This window comes from Dermacentor andersoni, chromosome 6, assembly GCF_023375885.2.
Source record: "Dermacentor andersoni chromosome 6, qqDerAnde1_hic_scaffold, whole genome shotgun sequence".
Taxonomy (NCBI): Eukaryota; Metazoa; Arthropoda; class Arachnida; order Ixodida; family Ixodidae; genus Dermacentor; species Dermacentor andersoni.
The window spans coordinates 127,617,311-127,623,883 of NC_092819.1; positions in this window are offsets into that span (position 1 = coordinate 127,617,311).

Here is a 6,573-nt window from a genome sequence, read left to right on the forward strand (position 1 = left end):
CGTCACCCAAACATGCTGCATGCCGAGCGCATGAGGCACACGACCAACGTGATCATCCTTTTCGATGGCTACTACGTGCCCCGTTACGTGCACTACTGCGGGATGGTAATGAGGTGCTCTCTCTGCAGGAAACAAATCGGCATGTACTACGACTGCGGTCGTCAGGGACACAGGGCCGACGTGTGCCCCAATCCGAACGATAAGTAGGGCCGCGGGTGTGGATGCAGCAACCCACCCGACGATCATCTGTCTGAACCAGTGTGCCAACCGTATGGAAATGGTCACCTCACTGGGGACCGCAAGTGGAAAGCCAAATACAAGACACCTTACGTTATCAAGCGACGACAGTGGGAACGCCGGATGCGCGTGGAGGCTGCGGCCGCGCACGTAGCCGCACTCGCTCCTGCACTCGTTCTCCAGCCTGCTCTCGCGCCTGCTCTCGCCTCTGCTCGGCAAGGCTTCCCGGCAGGTCGATGGCCCTAGCCAGCTACGCAGCTGCAGCGGAAGGAGGAGTGGGATCCAACCCCCCCACAGGTGAACTGGGTGGCGGTCGCCTCTGGAGGCGCACCCAGTGAACCGCTATCGCGAACCGAGATTGCCATTAAGTGAAACCCCGGAGCAGCTGGACGCAGCAGTAGCACTCACAGTAGCGACTGCGAAATAGAAAGCCTTTGACAGAAGCGACTGGATCAATTCGAATCCATCATGCAAAGGCTACAGCAGGAGAATGCAAGGCTAAGGAACGAAATTGCCACGTTAGAGGGGGCAACAACATCCCCCTCTCCTCCTGACCAAATCCGTCGCCGTAGACGCGGCTGCTCGAACGGTCGAGAGCGCGGAGGAAGTCATGGAGGCGCAGGGCGCGCAACTCACACCTTCTAAACTCAAGGCGCTAGACCCGGAACAGGCCGATTCCAAATTGCAGAAACGCGAGCAGAAATTCAGCTAGCGAGTCGACAGACTCGAAGACAATGTAGACCCGATGATGGCCCAATAAGCGCAGCGAATCACGCAACTGAACAGTGCAGTAGCTCCGCAAACCGCGCAAAGTGAACAGCTGAGCAGTACAACTCACTAAAAGGGTCGCCACGCTGCAATCGCGCATAGACAATATTGAAATGCGTCTCCCGGGCGCCCAGTACAGACAACCGGGAAACCGTACCTTAGGCCGGTACAAAAAGAAGAGGCGCAGGCTCAGCCGGACGGCAAATAATAATGCGGGCAATCACCATTGCTCGACACGACACCACAGAAACACAACGCCTACGACAGCGCAACACACGGAACGCGTACACCATCTGACATTGGAAATGCAGGGGGTAAAGGAGGAAACAGGGACATCTTCAACAATTCCTACATAAAGGGTAATGGCCGGACGTAGTACTATTACAAGAGACCAACGACCCTGTCAAGCTGGCTGGTTAGAAAGCGATCGACAAAGCCATTTGCGAGGACACTTCGCCCGACCGAACAACGTCGCTGTCGCGCGCTTGCATAGCAAGCAGGAAGACCTGTGTAGCGATCACTCGGTGATCGAGATCCAGGGCGACGCGGTACCGCACTTCCACCACCACGGTCATTGGGACGGCACCAAGGACAACCATTATCGGCTGGTGGAATGGGATGCGTTTCGCAAAGTCCAGAAAAGTAGAATCGAGGCAGCGCGGCAACCGACGGCATCGAGAGCTGGACCGCGACGCTCAGGGGGGACGTTGAAGCGGCAAGGAGGGAAGTCACTCCAGAAGCAGATCTCGAGGTGATACATAGTAAACTCCTGCACATGTGGGAAGGCAAGCGCAGCCTGCAAGACACGTGGAAGCGTCAATGACACAATCGAATGCTACGCAGACGCATAGCACGCCTAAACAGGGACATAGAAGACCACGCATTGCAGGTATGCAAAGTGCAATGGGAGAAGACGTGCAATGGCTTGGAGAACCAGGTAGGAATGACCAAGACATGGCACCTTCTCCGGCATCTTTTGGATCCTGAGGAGACCAAATCAGCACACGCGCATAAGATTTAATTAAAGTATGGTGTTTTACGTGCCAAAACAACTTTCTGATTATGAGGCACACCGTAGTGGAGGACTCCGGAAATTGTGACCTTTGACCACCTGGGGTTCTTCAACGTGCAGCTAAGTCTAAGCACACGGGTGTTTTCGCATTTTTCCCCCATCGAAATACGGCCGCCGTGGCTGGGATTCGATCCCGCGACCTCGTGTTCAGCAGCCCAACACCATAGCCACTGAGCAACCACGGCGGGTCCATGCGCATAAGATCAACAGGCTAGTAGTACCCGACTACTGAGGCACCTCTGCGGACTTTCTAGAACGTCAAGGCACCTAGCCCCGTCACGCACCCGGCGTACGCGGAGTAGGGATGCGCAGCTAGATGAGGACTTCAGCGTAGCAGGGGTGACTGTGGTACTGCATACGCTCAACAGAAAATCGGCGTCGGACCATTAAGGGATAACCGATAAAGCGCTCCATAATGGACGACGAGTTGATAGAACGGCTGACGGATTACAATAACGGGTGCTGGAACGCGGGCGCCGTACCGAGATCGTGGAAAACGACGCGCATAAGTATGATCCCCAAACCGGGCAAACGGGTACAGATCGACCATCTTCGACCAATATCCCTGAGGTGCTGCGTCGGCAAGGTCATGGAACACGCGGTTCTCGCTCGCATTACGAACTACCTCGAGGATAGAGACATGCTACCGCACACTATGCTGGGTTCCGTCATGGCCTTTCCACGCAGGACGTCATGATTCAACTCAAACACCCAATCGTAGACAGTCTCACGCGATGCACAAAAGCGATACTCGGGCTAGGCCCCATAAAGGCGTTCGACAACAGACAACGCGCCGCGGTACTTGAAAGCATACGAGCAGTGGGACTGGGCGAGAGAACGTAGGCCTACGTACTGAACTTCCTTACTGATCGCCGGGCCCGCAGAGTGATCGGTGGACTGTAATCGCAAGACGAAGACATATGTTGCACTGACACGCCGCAGGGCTCCGTCATTTCGCCCTTGCTCTTTAACCTCGTGCTTCTCGAGTTATTCCGAAAACTAGCAAAGATAGAAGGCCTCCACGACAGCTTGTACACTTATGACGTCATGCTCTGGGTTGCTGAGGAAAACGACGGCCACGTAGAGGAAATGTTGCAGGCGGCTGCCGACGCGGTGCAGAAGTATCTTTGCGACATGGGCCTCGAATGCTCTGCAGCCAAATCGGAGCTCCTGCTCTACAGACCCACGCACAGAGGCCGCAAACCCAAGAACGCCAATTCCGCAGCCGAGCGCGCAGACGAAAAAATTAGAGTAGTCACATCGTCGTCCTGCATGTTTACAAAATTAGGGTGCTGGGCTTGCACCTGTCGGCCAACCGCCACAACGGCGAAACTCTACGCAGACTAGAGAGTGCGGCCGATGAAATGATCCGGTTAGTGAAACGCATAACAGATAGACATAGTGGAATGAAGCTGTAGGATCCGTCTGGCACAGGCGTTCGTAACCAGCCACATACAGTACGTCGCCTCCTACCTCAAGTAAAAGGTGACCGAACGAACCAAACTAGACCGCCTCATCCACAAGGCGTACAATCGTTCCATCGGATTGCCAATTAATACTAGCACGGATAAATTTACCGAACTGGGTTTACCCAAGACTCTAGACGAGATAATCGAAGCGCACAACGTCGCGCAGTACGAGCGTTTGGCAGAGACCAGAACCGGACGACAATCCTCGAGATGCTGGGCATCAGCTACCACACGCAGCATGGCGAAAAGGTAGCGATACCCACACCGATTCGCGAGCGCATCGTCGTTTCGCCGCTGCCCAAGAAGATTCACCCGACGCAACACGGGACGGAGCAACAGGAGCGCGCGAGAGCTGGAAAAGAAATGCGGCTACCGTTTACGTAGACCCGGCCCGTTACGAGCGGCGACGCGGTTTCGTGGTTGCAATTACGGACCACAGCGGAATTTGCGTCATGAGCGCGACGATACGCACGGAAGACACGGAGGTGGCCGAGGAAGCGGCGATAGCTCTCGCGGTAGGCACCACGGACGCCGAGGTGATAATAAGCGACTCGCAGGCAGCGATACGCAACTACGCTAGCGGCCGGATCTCCTGGAAAGCGGCCCGCATTCTACAAATTCAAGACGGCAATATTTGCCGCAAAAACGACAGTTGCCTCGTATGGGCCCCCGCCTGCCCTTACCCTCCGCTACCCGGCAACGAGAAGGCCGACGCCGCGGCTGGAGGATTATACGTGCCAGGCGCCGCGCCCACGAGAGCGCTGCGACCGTACACGGGGGGACATCGCATGACCACTTTCATACGCATCACGCAATACTACAGATTGAAGAGATGCAAATACCCACCACCGCACGCCAAACTAAACAAGAAACAGGCGGTTTCCTGGAGGCAATTGCAGACAAACACGTATCCGAACCCGGCTATCGGTCGCCTCTATTACCCCTACCTTTATTCATCCGATGAGGGTAAAGCATGCGCAGCCAGAGAGATGCTGCAGCACGTGCTGTGGAAATGAGCCGGTAGCGAGCAGCAGGAGCCCCGACGAACGGGTTAGACATGGCAGTCTCGAACCGAGGGGCGCGTTGGGAGGCTGCCCTGCTCAGCCACCACGTCGCCGATCGACTGTGGGCAGTCCGACAAGCCGAGGAAGCCACCCGTGCCCAAGAACTCGAGGCCATCACCTGGGATGGGTTGCTTATGGCTCCACCCCGCCCAAATTGCCGGACATGTTGAATAAAGTTTTCCATCACTCACTTGCAATACCTTCTTTGACCGGGACTGGCAATCTTAGGATGTGTACATTGTCCCTTCCCACGAGATGCAATTTGTCGTCGATATATGGTAGGCTGAACTGAAGCAAAAGCTCAGCGTATAATTAGGCATAATTTTCTTGACAGCTTTTCATATCGAAGCGACAGTTTCAGCGAGCGGTCCTATGTCATATTTGCCACATGGGATTACGCGGTCAAATTCTCCCGTGAATAGAACGAATGACGGCTATCACAAAAAGTTAACCGAGTAGCGAGGGAGCCAATCGGGTAGGGAGGGAAGGTGGAGTCCCAGGGGCTCGCTCATCTACCAATGTGCGCTAAAAAGGAAGTAGTTTCGAAACTGTGGCCCTGTGGTGTAGATTGCAAAAGCGCAACCGCGTGCTCTTGGGGCTTTCGTTCTCTACAAGTTTGAAAGGGGCTGCGTTGCGTAAAGAGTGTCGTGACCCAACGTGGTATAGCTTAGGCATAAATACTGCACTGGCTAAAGATCCCTCGGATGGGCGAGAACAAGACGGAAGCAACGAAACTGTCCACTCTTCCATTGCGCCTATTCCTGTGTCGCCAAAGTGCGCTGAGCGGTGGGGAATGCTCGGGTGCAGTGCTTACGCTTCTCGAGCGCCGATGCCATCGTATCATCCCGCACGTACCCGTTTCCACGAGGCACGCGCATGCATACAAACGAGCTCATTACGGCGTTGGGCTCGAGAGTGAGCATTTATTTATCACGTCCCATTTCGTCGCCAACCGCGGCCGCGATGCTTCGGCATCGAATCGCTCTCCAAGCTGGGGGAAAGCTGCAGATGACGGCAAACGCCGAAGAAAGTCTCTGGCACCGGAAAGCCAGGGACCTGGATCTGTAATTTTCACTCCGGCCTTCGCCTTGCGCCACTGACGTAATCTGAATGATTCTCGCAATCTTTTATTCAAGGCGCAACGAATGAGTCAGTCGAAAGGAACATTGGCTTGCCAAAACTGCAATGGCGTATATCTCGTACAGTGAAAGGATATATAGTCGTCTTTAATCATTTTCGGGAAGAGTAATAGTTTTCCAATCTACACCCGCTGTTGGGGCGTACTGGCTTTGGCATTGAGCAGCTAAGCCAGGGGGAGAGGGATCGGAGCCCAGTCGCATTTCGCCGTGGGCTAAATGCAAAAAAAAGGCCTTGTACCGTAAATAGGGTGCACGGTAAAGAACCAAAAATGGCCAATATTAGGTCGGCGTCCCCAGCTATGAAGCGCCCTGTAATTATGTTGCAGTTCTGGCGCGCAAAACCCCAGACTTCTTTTTCCACCTAACCACAGCTGGTAAGAGGACGCATTGGCTCACAGGAAACTGTGTGGGGCGGCAGTATTTCGAGTTGAAACAGTGAAATCATAAGAGGCTGGAGACTACGCATTGGAATTGGAATTTCATCTAATATTCTACTTGAGAGGTAAATTATTATTTGTTTGAACATGCAAAGCGTGAATATATTCGCATCTGAAAGGAACACAAGTCTGCGTGGACATCTGTCATAGGTTATATACGTGTTGAAAAAGGAGAGCGCATGTAAGTTTGTCTAATAGGAACTGGAAATTTCGAGCCCGAGAACCTAACCACCGTAATTAGAAACACAATACACCACGAATATAGTTAAACCTTGAAACCGCCATTTTGTGCCCTACGAATTTTTATTCATGCATCCTGCGTGCGTAGAGGATTCATAACTTCTTGTAGCACGTTGGAGAGCACTAAGTTAGCTGTGCGCAAATGCG